Consider the following 15,529-nt stretch of genomic DNA (forward strand, 5'->3'; position numbering starts at 1 on the left):
TTTATTATCTTTTCAATGTCCATAGGTTAGAGAATGATTTTTACCTTTTTTCTTGAGCTGTACTTAATAACATAAACTTTACATTTTAAAGTATACACTTCAGTGGCTTTTAGTATACTCACTAAGTATGTAACCATCACAACTATTTAATCCCAGAACATTTTCATCACTTCAAAAAGAAACCCTATACCTATTAGCAATCACTCTCCATTCTCCCTCCCCTTATTAACTCTGGCAACCACTCATCTACTTTTTGTCTTTATGGGTTTGCTTATTCTGGACGTTTCATATAAATGAAGTCATATGATACGTGGTCTTTTGCATCTGGTTTGTTTCACTTAGCGCATGTTTTCCAGGTTCATCCATGTCGTAGTATGTAACAGTACTTACTCCTTTTTATGACCAAGTAATATTTCACTGTGTGGACATACCAAGCATTTCTCAAATATACTTGAAGCATTTCAAGTATATATTTGAAATTTCATTTCTCAAATACTTGAATTTATGGACCAAGATTCATATTGGATACGTGGGAGCTACCTGCTCAGAGCAAAAGAAAAAAGATGAGAGACAGTATCCAGGTATGACCCAAGTTTACCCTTCTACATGAGGCACAGGTAAGAAATGAATGTAGCCTGGAGTTTCCTCTGTAATAAGAGAGAATCCTGCTTGAGTCTCATGGGCTTATATAAGCTGGTGCTACTGCCACCAGCTACTACCTACAGTGAGTTCCTACTACCTGTCAGACGCTGGAAGAGGCAGGCACTTTCACATAGGACAATCCTTTCAGGTAGTCATTCTTCATCTCTATTTTATACATAAGGAAATGATGGCTCTGAGAGATAAAGTCACTTTCTCAGGATCTACAGCAAGTGAGAGCGATGATGCTAACTCAGGCTTGCCGACCACCAAAGCCCTCCCCAGCTGTCAAGGAACACCTCGAATTCTCTACCTAATTGTTCCAGGAGTAGGAATTCCTAAACTTTTTTGCACTGTGGGACCATTTGGCAGTCTGACATCTACAGACCCTTCTTCAGAATAATGCTTTAAATGCATGAAATAAAATACACAGAATTGCAAAGGAAATGACTGACGTTGAAATACAATGGTCAAACTATTTTTAAATCATCAGCTTTACGAAATGGGAGTCTATGTTCTTCTCATTAACACATGAAATAACAAAAGACCAGCAGGGAGTCTAATTACTATGATCACCTAAACGTAGTGAAGAGCATGAATGACATTTGAGGTATCTGCAACCTCAAAGTGACACAAAAACATCTGGATTTCTGTTGGTGACAAAGTCACAGGTGCTACTGGTATGACTGTGGTTTTTGCCTACGTTCAAATGTGAACTTCAGTTACAGGTGAGTGAAAATAACAATGCCACGTGTTCCCCATCCAAGTTCACAGATGCCTGGCTGAGAATCTCTGCTCCCGAGAAGCTGTGCAATCCAGGGGAATGGCAACATGGCCCCTCCCTCTCCCAAGGCCTGTCACTGCCTTTTGATATTCATGTATTCAGGAGCCCTGGTGTGAGAAGGGGTCACCTTCCTGCCCCAATATCCTTCCCTACTCCAGATTCCTCCAATCTGAGTATTTCTGGAAAGCTCCAAATAGTGTTTCAGTTCTCACGCTGGCCCCCATCTCAGCTTAGTCTTACACATCTCTCTCCGGACAGTTTAATTCCTTTTAAAAACAACCCCCAGAGAGCTGTGGGGAGTTTCTAATCGCTCATATCAGACTTCTTGTATGACTTCAGGAGGGCAGCCCCTAAGCCTGCTTCCCCTGGGAGATGGGGGCCTGGCTGAAGGTGTGATATCAGGACCCCTGCAATGATGAAAACCCAGGGGCAGAGCTCAGCCCACCTGGGGCAAGCAGTTGGGCACATGGGAGGCCCTGCCCTTCTCGCCTCACTGGGGACCGTTTAGGGAATGGGGAACCTCTCTGGACCCGTTTATTTGACCATAAAATGGGAGAGGATTCTCTCCACCGTGGTACATTATGAAGTTCAGAGCCGCTGCAAGAAGGCTTAAGAACAATCCCAAAGCAACCACTGGCCATCCTCAGAGCTCACCCCTGACAAGACAGGACCCAGGAAAACTCACCAAGGGACACCAGCAAACAGCAGCCTCGTAACACTTTCCTGAAGATCCCATACACAAAACGACCACAGTTCCCAGCCTCCTGCCTGCTGAGGTTTTTTTGTTTGTTTTTTGTTTTTGTGGGGTTTTTTTTTTTTTTTTTGAGACGAAGTTTCACTCTTGTTGCCCAGGCTGGAATGTAATGGCGCAATCTCGACTCGCCTCCCAGGTTCAAGTGATTCTCCTGCCTCAGCCTCCCGAGTAGCTGGGATTACAGGCATGAGCCACCACACCCGGCTAATTTTTGTATTTTTAGTAGAGACGGGGTTTTGCCGTGTTGGCCAGGCTGGTCTCAAACTCTTTTAACCTCAGGTGATCTGCCTGCCTTGAGCTCCCAAAGTGCTGGGATTACAGGCGTGAGCCACTGTGCCCGGCCCCTGCTGTGTTTTTGAGACATAGCCAGGGAGGAGCTGGGTTGGGACACAGCCAGAGCGTGGACCCAGACCTCCTCACTCCTTCCTCTTCTTTATTGAAGGCATCCCTGCTCCTCTCAGCCTCAGTGTTCCAGTGGGTACAGCAATGAGGGCCTCTCCAGCTCCACTGTGACCCAGCAGGGAAGAACAACTTCTGATCACAGCCACATCATCCCTGAGTGTCAGCAGCAGGACAGTGGCAGCCACTCCAGCTGTCCCAGCTGCAGCAGTTCCCACTGTGCAGACCACTTTGCTTCCTGTCTAACCACCATGACTGAGGAGTGTAGGGGGATAAATGCAGGGTTGGTGGGGAGGCAAAGAGTGGGGAGGCAGGTGCAGGGAGGCCAGGCTCCACAGCAGCACGTGGCCAAGGTGACTCACCAGCACGTTTCCATGGTTCCCTGGATCTGGCCCCCTCCCCACGCAGTGATTGGGGTTAGGGGACAAAGGTAGCAGAAGACAAGAAGGGGAAAGAGAAAAAGCGGATGCACAGAGAGGGAAGAGTGACCAGAGATGGCTTGAAGGGCTGAGTTGAGCAGAAATACCCTTAAAACACCCTGATACGGAGACAGATGAAAGGAGTTCAAAAACAAAAACAAAAAAGTCAAAATGTACACCAGCAGCCCCAATGTTTCCTGTTTTTCTAACAAATCACCAGTGATTTCCAAGAAAAGCAAGCTGTGCTGCGCTTGCCCCCAGGCACAGCCGCAGAATTTGCACATCTGGCCTGTGCTTCGAGAGCGGCCCACGCGGCGACGGGGCACAGGATGTGGCAGGGCAGGCGGCAGGGTCTGCAGCGCAAGGATCCCAGGAGCCCTCTAGGGAACCACCTGCCGTGGTGGTCCCTGCTGCCTGCGGCCTGTGGATATCAACCTGTTACCACCTGTCAGCCAGTTCATCCTGTGGTCTCCCTCGATCCCGCCTGCTGCACTAAGGCAGGCATCGAGATGCAGGCAGTAAGACAGTGGTAAACAGAAAGATCCCCCTATTTACTCAGATGACCCTTCAGGAGGATTTACGTGTATGGGCTTTCCCATGACCATCTGAATTATCTGAGAATTTCCCGTTAGGCGGGCGTGGGGGCTTCAGGGAGGCTCGGGGGGCAGGGTTGCCTTGGAGACAGGGAGCTGATAGCCCAGGTAGAGGCGAGGTCACCCCGCCAGCTCCTCACAACGGGGCCTTCATCTCCCATCCCATCTCCAGCTTCTCTCCCTTTCATCGCAGAGGGTCTCACAGTGTCCTGGGGTCTTTCAAAAGCCCCTGGAGGAATGAGCAGACCCTTGAGCTGGGGCTGGAATCTGTGCCCCTTCTCATCTCGGCCGCCTCCCAGGAAGCCACACCTGGCCTCTGCCCGCCCGACGCCATCCAGAAATACACAGCTGCCCCTGGAGAGCCCCTCCCTGCCCCCGCCCCCACCCTGCGGCCTCTTCTCTGTTCCACCCATAGTCGGAGCCTCCTCGCAGCTCCTGCCTCCACTCCTGCCTCAACCATTCCTGCCACCTCACCCACATCACAAACCCCCATCTGCAGGGGCCCTGCTCAGCCCCACCAGCACCCCGACAGGCACAGAGCCAAAAGACAGTCTGCGGGAGGGGGTGGGGTGTCTTGGGTGGGAGGAAGGAAGACAGAGGGAAGCTCCGCAGCCTTCATCTCCTGTCAGCCTTATTCTTATTTGGCTGCTGCCCCAGCTGGTCAGAGCAGATCACGTCATACACACACACACACACACACACACACACACACACACACACACGCGTGCGCTTTGCTCAAACATTTGAAAGTGAGTTGCAGGCTGTGGACATCATGGCACATCACTCCTAAACATCAGATTGAAACTTTTTCTTTTTTTTTTTTTCCCCCGTTAGGAGACAGGGTCTCGCTCTGTTGCCCAGACTGGAGTGCAGTGACACAATCACAGCTCACTGCAACCTTGAACTCCCAGGTTCAAATGATCCTCCACCTCAGCCTCCCGAGTAGCTGGGGCTACAGGTGTGCACTAAAAAGCCTGGCTAATTTTTAATTTAATTTTTTTTTTTTTTTTTTTTTAGAGATGGAGTCTCAATACATTGCCCAGGCTGGTGTCGAACTCCTGGCCTCAAGCAATACTCCTGCCTTGGCCTTCCAAAGTGCTGGGATTATAGGTGTGAGTCACCATGCCTGGCCTTGACTGAATCATATTAAACATGAGAGGATATTAGCAATTTCATGAGGTTCAATCTAATACTTGAGCACAATCTCTTAAGAAAAGAGATATTCTCAGCCAGGTGCGGCGGCTCACACCTGTAATCCCAGCGCTTTGGGAGGCCAAGGCGGACGGATCACCAGGTCAGGAGTTCGAGACCAGCCTGGCCAATATGGTGAAACCCCGTCTCTACTAAAAAATACAAAAATTAGCCGGGCTTGGTGGCACATGCCTGTAGTCCCAGCTGCTCAGAAGGCTGAGGCAGGAGAATCGCTGGAACCCAGGAGGGAGAGGTTGCAGTGAGACGAGATTGCGCCCCTGCACTCCAGCCTGGGAGACAGAGCAACACTCCGTCTAAAAAAAGAAAAATAAAAAAAAAAAGAAAAGAGACATTCTCCAACCTTCCAACCTGATCACACCTAGCAAATCAACAATAATTCTGAAATATTGTCTGCCGCACCCTAGGGAATACACCCTTTTTTTTTTTTTAACTTTTATTTTAGGTGCGGGGGTACATGTGCAGTTTTGTTATGATAAACTTATGTCATAGGGGTTTGTTGGACACATTACTTCGTCACCCAGGTACTAAGCTTAGTGCCCAAATAGTTATTTTTTTCTGATCCTCTCCCTCTTCTCACCCTCCACTCTCAAGTAAGCCCCAGTGCCTGTTGTTCCCCTCTTCGTGTCCATGAGCGCTCATCATTTAGCTCCCACTTACGAGTGAGAGCATGTATTTTGTTTTCTGTTCCTACATTAGTTTGCTGAGAAAAACAGCCATCCTGTTATTCTGTTACATTATCTATTATGCTGAGAATAATAGCTCCATCCCCATTGCTGCAAAAGACATGATCTTGTTCTTTTTCATGGCTACATAGTATTCCATGGTGTATATGTACCACATTTCCTTTATCCAGTCAACTGTTGAGGGGCATTTAGGTTGATTCCATGTCTTTGCTATTGTGAATAGTGCTGCAATGAACATATGCGTGCATGTGTCTTCATGCAGAATGATGCATTGTGATGATTTCTCAAACAGTGAACAGTGCTGCAATGAACATATGCGTGCATGTGTCTTCATGCAGAATGATGCATTGCGGTGATTTCTCAAACAGTGAACACACTCACTGAGCATCTGTTGTGTGCCCATCATCAGAGGCACATCCTCTGCAAAGGAGGCAAGATGAATTAATTTATGTATAAAGTTCCTTCAGGCACTAGCATTCCATGATTTTATTCTGGAATGAGGAGGTTGCGTTTTTCCTTCCTTGAGGAATGAAGAGTGGGAACATATTCTCTGGTGAAACGGGAACTTGGGACCACTCCTATATCCATCCTTACTCTCCAGACCTGTCTTCAGGCTTCAAAAGCACCTGGTTAGGGCAGGAACACGGGTGATCCTAAGAGAAATACCAGGACAGGAAGCTGGAGAGTTCCTCAGCCTTCTCAAGTGAAATTCTTGGGATCCTCCTATATCTAGCCATCCTGGGCCAGGAGCTTTGTGATAGTGGCACACAGGGACCTACACCTAGGCACCAAGACTTGTGACTGGGGAAAAACGGCCTACACGTACGCCCTAATGTGTTAGTTCTGCAATTTCCTGCTGAGGTTAGCAGATGAATGTCCAGCAAGGCCAGAGCAAATGAATACGCTTGAGAAGGTCAGGGTGTGGAAGAGGCTCTTCCTCTCCAGGAAGATGCTGTTGCCTGGGGGTCCAGGAAGCCCTGCTGTGGAGCAGCCCAGCAAGCTGGCAAAGCTTTCTCACTGTTTCAGCTGTGGCAGGCTTCTAGCCAAACCCTAGCTCGGCCCCTCACCCTGCTTCAAAGCAAGGATCTGAGTCTTCCCCAGCTGCAAGAACACTCACTCCCTGGCAGGCCCTGGCTTCCTACGCACTCAAGAGGCACAGCTAAGGCCCAGGAGTTGTGCCAGGAAACCAGCCACTGGGATGGGGCATTTGATTGACACTAGCTCCAAGAGATTCTTCCCTAACAATCAGTAGGTCTGCCTCCCACCCCAGCCACACATACTCTCACACCCTTCAGGGGATGAGAAACTGGTCCCAGCGCTGTATTCCCTCCACCTGGCGGCCCCTTGGCTACTCCTTCTTCATAAGAGAGGTTTCACTGGTGACCCAGAGAGAGCCTGGGACAGGACTGCTAGCAGCAGTGAGAAGAGGAAGGCTGGGCATCACAGCAACCACCTGGCACTGGGAGTTTCTGCTAGACAGGAGGCAAAGCAGACATCTCAAATCCACTGTAGTCCAGAAACAACAGAAAATGAGAACTCCTCCCCAGAAAAATAGAAAGTACTTATAAGATTTTATGTCCTGAAGACGATCCCAACAATAGCTCCCATCCCACATCTCCTTTACATCGCAGCCTTGCCACTTCTCCATCAAGAGGCGGAATCTATTCCCATCCCCTTAAACGTGGGTGGGCTTGTGACTGCCACAATCAATAGATTACAGTGGAAGTGATGTTGTGTGGCTTCCAAGGCTAGGTCACTAAAGACAATGCAGCTACTGTCTTGTTTGCTAGAAGGTTTGAACTTGGAGCTCTGAGCCATCGAGTGAGAAATTAGACTCTCCATCTGGAGGTTGCCATGATGTAAGGAAGCCCAAACGACATGGAGAGGCCCCTTGTAGGCATTCTCATTTACAGTTTCAGTTACCAGCTGTTTGGTTTTCCCAGCTGAGACCCCAGACAACCCTAAACACAGACAAGTCATCCCTATTGTGCCCAGCCCAAATTTCTGGCCCACAGAATACATGGGCATAATAAAACGGTTGCAATCTTACACTGCTGCGTTTTGGGGTAGGTAGGTACTTACACAGCAATAGTATCTGGAACATGCACATCTGGTGTGAGTGCCAACCCCTTACTGAGACCAGGTCCACTGGTGTGAGTGCCAGCCCTTTACTGAGATCAGGCCACATGCCCAGAAGCCACTAGACCATGTGTTCAAAAAGTGCAGATGGAAAACCTAGAAAGGAAACTACTAGAAAGAAAATTACTACGGTGCCATCCACCAGGCACCTAAGAAAACTATGAAGAGACGGTGCCATCCGCCAGGCACCTAAAGAAACTACTAGGAGACAGCGCCGTCTGCCAGGCTTCTAAGAAAACTACTAGGAGATGGCACCATCCACAAGGCATCTAAGATAATCACAGCAATTCAGAGGCAGAAGAGCCCTCAGAGGCTGTGCAACCTAAGTGTGTTTACTCAAATAGAAACCTTTCTTACCAAGTGAATATGACCATAAGATGCTTTGCTGCATGCCGTGGTAGCTGCAAAGATGGCTAACATGCTGTCCTTCATTTCAAATGCTGAGCTGCTCACATGCCAGCATGTGCCCCGCCACGTTCTGAGGACTCGAATGACCACAGCAGCACAACAGCCCACTCCTGACTCTTCTGCCTCGGGATCTTCGCGCCTGCCATTCTCTCTGCCTGAGTGCTCTTCTCCTATGTGTCTTCCTGGCTCACTCCTTCACTTCTCTCCCATCTTCTGTTTTCAAGGAGGACTCCTGACAAGCCCCATCTCTGCTGCCTCCTGCCTTACTTCTTCCCGCATCTCTCTCAGCAACGGACACACGATTACAGTTTGCTTTTGTACTGCTCTCATTACCTTTCTCTAACTCCCAGACCCATTAGAATGTGAGCTCCATGAGGACCCAACTGAGTGCCTGGCACATATTTGCTGAACGAATGAATGAATGAATGATGAAGAGGTCTGAAGGAAGATGAGTGAGAAGCACATGGGATCACACACCCCGCCTGACTGAGATACGGATGTGGCTTTTCTCGCGTGCATCCAACAATGAACCCAGAGCCAAGGTTGGGTTCTCAACCTGGCTGGCAGGATCTTTGCCTGGACAGCAGCTGGGTGGCTCATTAGGTTAAAGCCAGGTTCCTAAATGAATCCCTGCTCCCTTGGTCATCTCATCTGTTGGAAGGTGCAGTTAGTGATAAGGAAGATGACTATCCTATCTTCTGCCTTTAATTCTCACCAAGAACAATGAAAGCTTTGTAAAATAGAAGTGAGAGAAAAGTGGGGCAAAAAGGACCCATGACTTCGGGGTTTGTAGTAATCATGGAAGAAAATGCTAGACATCTTCAGACGTGAGTCATAGACTTTATGAAAGCAGCTATTCAAGGGGCTGGGAATTGTTTCCGTGCATATCTAGTCTAGTAAAACAACAACAACAACAAGAGGCTGGAAGTCAGAGAGGGTGGCTTAACAGGGAAACAAAATGGAAAATCAAGCTCTGAAGGCAAGTGAGAGAGTGTCATAAGGGAGAAAAGGGGGGAAATGTGAAGGAGCCAGCGTGACTTCCTGGGGCATACGTCAAGATGGAATCGAGGTCCCCACGTAAGATGATACAAAAGAGAGAGAGTGAGCATCTCATGAAAGCAAGCCTTAAGAAAAATGCAGCAGTCGGGCGCGGTGGCTCACGCCTGTAATCCCACACTGTGGGAGGCCGAGGTGGGTGGATCACAAGGTCAGGAGATCAAGACCATCCTGGCTAACACGGTAAAACCCCATCTCTACTAAAAATACAAAAAATTAGCCGGGTGTGGTGGTGGGTGCCTGTAGTCCCAGCTACTTGGGAGGCTGAGGCAGGAGAATGGCATGAACCCGGGAGGCAGAGCTTTCAGTGAGCCGAGATCAGGCCACCGCACTCCAGCCTGGGCAACAGAGCGAGACTCCGTTTAAAAAAAATAAAAATAAAAATAAAAATGCAGCATTCATCAAAAAGGACCCGTAAAGCTATTTTCAGAGCCCAAACCAGGAGAAATCAGGCCAATAACTCAAGACAGTGACTGATGCATGAGAGAAAGCCGAAATGCACTCCTATGCTACTTTCATCTTTCCCTCCACTTATAAGTAGGAGCTAAAGCTTTACCATGATAAGCTTTACCGTTGTAAGGAGAATGGTTAACCTACTGAAAAGCGTGAATCACAGATGTTTTATTTAGTCAGCAGAAAATACGTATTGAGGGTCTACTATTTGAGGGACTTCACTAGGCACTGGGGGTCCAGAAATCTCACAGAGCTCGAGGTCAGGAAGAGGATGGAGAGGTCACTACACAATGTGGCAGGAGCAACAGAAAAATATGAAAAAGACAACCCGATGGAAAGCTGGACAAAAGGCTTGAATAGACGCTTCACAGAAGAGGGTGTCCAAATGGCCACTAAACACGTGGAAAGGTGCTCCGCATCTTTAGTCAGAAGGGAAGCGCACATTCCCACCACAAGGCAATACCACTACACACCCAGCAGAAGGGCCAAAATGAAAAAGGTGAAAAACACTGTTGTGAGGATGTCAAGCCACGCAAACCCTCATGGTTGCTGCGGGGAATGTACGTTGGTACGACAACATACCCAATGGAAGATCCTCTAGCAGACCCTACAAAAGCTCAGCTTCAGCATGCTCTAGGCCCCAGGTATATGCCTTCTAGCTACATACCAAGTGGGCATGCAATAGGAAGTCCAGAGCAGCACCATCCAACATAACCCTCAAACTAGAAATTACCCAGCGGATTAGGTGTCCCAGTGGAGGCTAATATGGGACAGGTGTCATAGGAACTTGGAGGAGGGAGAATGTCAATTAGCAAAGCTTCTCCAACAAGGTGACTCCTGAGATAACATTTCAGGAAGGAGGAGCTGCCTTGGCCGAGATTCAGGCGTGGTGGTAGGAAAATAAACCGAGGCAAGAGGCAGGAGACAGCACGGTTCCTTTAGGGAACTGCTGGCTGTTCAACCCTACTGAAGGGTAAGCATGACATGGGGCATGCTGGGAGATGATGCTGCTTGGGCTGGCATGGTAGACTGTGAACAGCCTTATCTGCCAAGTTACGTGCTTAAGGGTTTACTCAAGCGCCATGTGGAGCCACTGCTAAATTTCGAGCTGGTGAATGACACATCAGCTTTGGGATTTGGAAGGTTGCACCAGCCACAGGGTGAAAGGTAGACTGCGGCGAAAGGGTCTGATATTGAAACATCTGATGCCAAAAAGGGAGGCTTGCTGCTGAAAATGAGTTTAGGATTGCAGAAGAGAATAAAGGCATCTCAGAGTCATACAGAAACTTGAGGTTGTGAAAGGGAGCTGCTACCGATTATCTTTGAAGAATCAGAGAAAATGAAAGATGTATAAGAGACAGATACAGACAGAGAAAGACCAAGACAGACTAGAAAATGTTGTTCTCATCTTGGGGAACAGAAAAAAAGGGGGAATTCTCTAATGGCATTTGCAGCAACCTGGAAGGGATTGGAGACTATTATTCTAAGTGAAGTAACTCAGGAATGGAAAACCAAACGTCATATATTCTCACTTATAAGTGGGAGCTAAGCTATAAGGATGCAAAAGCATAAGAATGATACAAGACTTCCAGGACTTGGCAGGGGAAAGGCGGGAAGCGGGTGAGGGATAAAAGGCTACACATTGGGTACAATGTACACTGCTGGGTGATGGGTTCACCAAAACCTCACAAATCATCACTAAAGAACTTACTCATGTCACCAAATACCATCTGTTCCCCAAAAATCTATGGAAATAAAAAAATTTAAAAAAAAACTTTTAAGTGCAATTCTTAAAAGTACATGTCTGAGTCCACCAGTCCCCTGGCAACATTCTCTATACATTATTAAGAGACAGTCTGTGAATGCCAAGGGAAGGATCCAGGAACCACCAGGAGCCCATAGGGATCAATGGATTCACTGACTAAAGAGGTAATACAAGAACAGCCACAAAAATAGCATATCTGAATTTTAGCGAGTCTTGCTATATAGTCTCATGATGATGATCATGAATGATAACACAGACAGATGGATTCATTACTGGCTTAATTACCTCACCCAAAGGGTGTTGAGTAGCTTCATCTGTAGGGACATCGCTCCTAAAATGTCAGAGAACCCTGCCTTTGGTCCTTCATAGCACGATTGTGGTAAAATATATGCAACATAAAATTTAACATTGTAAGTATTTTTTAAATTCCAACTTTTATGTTAGATACAGGTGCAGGTTTGTTATACGGTTATATTGCATCCAGGTACTGAGCACAGTACTCAATAGAAGGTTTTTCAATCCTCACCCTTCCCTCCCTCCTCACTCTGATAGTCCACAATGTCTATTGCTCCCATGTTTATGTTTATGTGTGCTCAAGTGTTTAGCCCCTAATTAAAAGTGAGAACATGTGGTATTCGGTTTTCCATTCCTATATTAATTTGCTTAGGATTATGGCCTCCAGCTCTATCCATGTTGCTGCAAAGGACATGATTTTATTCTTTGTTATGGCTGCATAGTATTCCATGGCTTATATGTAGCACATTTTCTTTATCCCATCTACCATCAGTGGGCATCTAGGTTGATTCCATGTCTTTGCTATTGTGAATAGTGGGGTGATGAACATATGTGAGTACATGTGTCTTGTTGGTATAATGAGCTATTTTCCTTTGGGAATATACCCAGTAATCCGATCGCTGGGTCAAATGATAGCTCTGTTTTAAGTTCTTTGAGAAATCTCCGAACTGCTTTCTACAGTGGTTGAACTAATTTACGTTCCCACCAACAATGTGTAAGAGTTCCCTTTTCTCCACAGCCTTGCCAGCATCTGTTGTTTTTTGGCTTTTTAATAATGGCATTCTCACTGGTGCAAGATGGTATCTTGTTGAGGTTTTGATTTGCATTTCCCTCATAATTAGTGATGATGAGCATTATTTTTCATATGTGTGTTGACTGTTTGTACCTCTTCTTTTGAGAAATGTCTGTTTATGTCCTTTGCCTGTTTTTAAATGGGGTTATTTGGTTTTGGCTTGTTGATTTGTTTAAGTTCCTTATAGACTGGATATTAGACCTTTGACAGATGCATAGTCTGCAAATATTTTCTCCCATTCTGCAGGTTGTGTGTGTAGTTTTGTGTGTACAGTTTTAAGTGTACAGTTCAGTGACAAGTACATTCACACTGTTGTGCAACCATCCCCACCATCCATTCACAGAACTTTTTCATCTTCCCAAACTGAAACTCCATACCCAATAAACACTAACTCTCTACAACTTCTCCCCCCAGCCTCTGGTAACCTCTAATCTACTTTCCGTTTCTATGAGTTTAACTACTCTAGCTACCTCATATAGGTGGAATCATACAGTATTTGTCCTTTTGTGTCTGGCTTACTTCACTTAGCACAATGTCTTCAAGGTTCACGCATATTGTAGCATGTGTTTGAACCTCATTCCTTTTTAAGGATCAATAATATTCAATTGAATGTATATACACATTTTGTTTATCCATGTATCCATCAATGGACATTTGGGTTAATTCCACCTTTTGGTGTAGCATGCTGTTTTTTATCAACAGTTTTCAGTAGGGCTTAGAAGTCATGCTTACTCCACAACAGAAAGGATAAAGAACATCCATATAACAATGAAGATTCACAAAGTTCAGGTGTGGATGATACTCATAATTGTTCTTCCATATGTATTCTCCTTCCTTCTATAGGAATATAACTTTTAGAAATTTTAGATCACATTTCCCAGACTCTTGTAACTAAGTATGACCATATGACTACATTCTGGCTACTGGAATATGAATAGACATTGGTAAGTGCAATTTCTAAATCATGCTTTTAGAAGGAAGAGGCATGCCCTTCCCTTCCCCTTTACCCCCCTCTTGCTAGCTGGAATGCAGATGTGATGGCAATTGCTAGAGCAGCCATAATGGACCATGAGAGCTACATGTTGAAGAAGGCAGAGCAACAACACAAAACGAACCTTAGTTCCCAACCTATAAAACTGTCATGTGAAGTCTGGATCACTTATGCCCAGCTTGCTACATGAGACAGAAATAAACCTCTATCTTGTTTAAGCCACTATTATTTTGGGTCTCTCCAATCCAACAGAGAAACCAGTAGACCAACTATTATTTCAGTGAATGCTGAGTTATCTAAAAAGAGAAATTATGTTTTTGTTTTTCTGTTACTGGGTCATTTAGTTACACCTGGTGAGTTTCTCCTGAATTTGTAGAGTGTGGTTTATGGTCTGACTTAAAGACCACATGGTATTCCCAAAATTTTGATAGAGACACCTCATAAAAGGTGAAGTCATCCTCCAGAGATGACTTCTGGAGCATACGTTTTCTTCATGGAGTTCCCACCACTGCATGTCCTACTCTAGGGTGACCAGCAGGGATTGAGCTATTTAAAGACCAGACACTCGTTGGAGCAAACTGGGCTGGCCAGTTAGTATTGAAGCAACTCAAGATGAGAGAGTAATGTTTTTATAAATGAATTAGGGGTAATCTCTTACTGGTCGATAAAGTACTATGAGAATAAGTTATGGGCATTACAAAATTTTTTCTCCTTAAACAAGGTCAGATATTTTAGTGAAAAATACCATTTTCACCTCCATCTACTGAGCAGATCTTAGGAGTAACACAGCCAATGAGAAGTAAACCCCCAGCTTTGAAAATGCAGGAAGGAAAGGTAGGGGGAGGAGGGGAGATGGGACCCTCTGAGGCCACTGAGCTCTGGACCCAAGGTGCAACTGTGGCCATTATCATATGCTGACCATGGCTGCAACCCCATCCCTTCAACAGCCCCTGGACAGGAGCCTTGAAGGGAACCTAGCAGAGTTGAGCCATGGTCCAAGAAGGAGCATTCTTGACCAGCTACATCCATCTCAGAGGAGAGCGTTGGACTGTGATGGCACAGTGCCTTGGGCCACAGCTGGGAGAATGAGGGAATGGGAAGTTGGACGCCTCCTGTTTATTCATTGCACCCATTACATGGTCCAGCATTGAGGGCTTGCTTCCATCAACTTCCACAAGTCCCCATCATCTGTTCTGCTAGGCAACTCAAGTACCATCTAGAACAACCTTCTGAACCAACTCCCAAATATCTCACATGCCTTGGACCTGAGCTACTTCGCCTCACTAGTTCAGAAATGTGTTTTCTTGATGCTTACACAAGGCTAGTCCTTGTTCAACTCCACCCATCATCTCCCTCCTCAACCCCACCCTTCAGGCCAACCTCTGCCTCTCTCAAGTGGGAGGTTTTTATTAGCAAGTTCTTTAAAGGGCCACACCCTTATTTTTCTCTGTTTTGCACAGTAAAGCAAATCCCCTCACAACAACAACTATCATAGCACCCTGACCCACAGGCTAATGTGTTGATCTCACAGGAGCCTTTGCACCTTGGCCCTACAGCTGGGCAGCTCACACTTGGCATCAAATGGGTTCAGAGAAAGGATTCACCACTAAAAACAACCTCAGGTCTTCAGAAGTCAGTTGGGAAGAGCGAGCCCCATCTTCTGATCACCCACGCTTGGGTTACCCACCCACTGAAGAGGGGAAGTGGACTATATTCCTGTCCCCAGGGCCAAGAAAGCCCAACCCACCTTTCAAGACCTTTCCAGATACTTTTACTGAGGCCCAAGACACAACAAGGGCTCTGGACACAAGCTCGTGTTTCTGTGGGTGCCATAGCAGTGGTTCCAGGTTGGCAGGTGTGTGCCCTAGGGCTGCCACAGTCCTTGGAGGAGGCGGAGGGGCCAGTATCAGCCTCCTCAGCCCATTTCTCAGATATGCACAGAGAGAGTGTCATTCTCCATCATGCATGAGCTCTGAATTGGAATGGGGGAGTTATCTCTCCTGGGGAGTCATTTCCACTGCTCTCCCCTTCCCCCAGAAAGCACTCTTTCCTCTGCAAAAGAAAAAAAAAAAGAAAGAAATAAAGAGAAAGGAAGGAAGGAAGGAAGGAAGGAAGGAAGGAAGGAAGGAAGGAAGGAAGGAAGGAAG

The 15,529-nt window shown here is 46.6% G+C and overlaps 1 protein-coding gene across 6 annotated transcripts in view; it reads right to left on the minus strand.

The window, feature by feature from the left end:
- The window catches only part of PIK3R5 (phosphoinositide-3-kinase regulatory subunit 5), an 88,366-nt gene that overhangs the window by 60,303 nt on the left and 12,534 nt on the right, over nucleotides 1-15,529 (minus strand). The window lies entirely within an intron of this gene.

The sequence above is a fragment of the Macaca mulatta genome, chromosome 16, assembly GCF_049350105.2.
Source record: "Macaca mulatta isolate MMU2019108-1 chromosome 16, T2T-MMU8v2.0, whole genome shotgun sequence".
In the NCBI taxonomy this organism is placed as follows: domain Eukaryota; kingdom Metazoa; phylum Chordata; class Mammalia; order Primates; family Cercopithecidae; genus Macaca; species Macaca mulatta.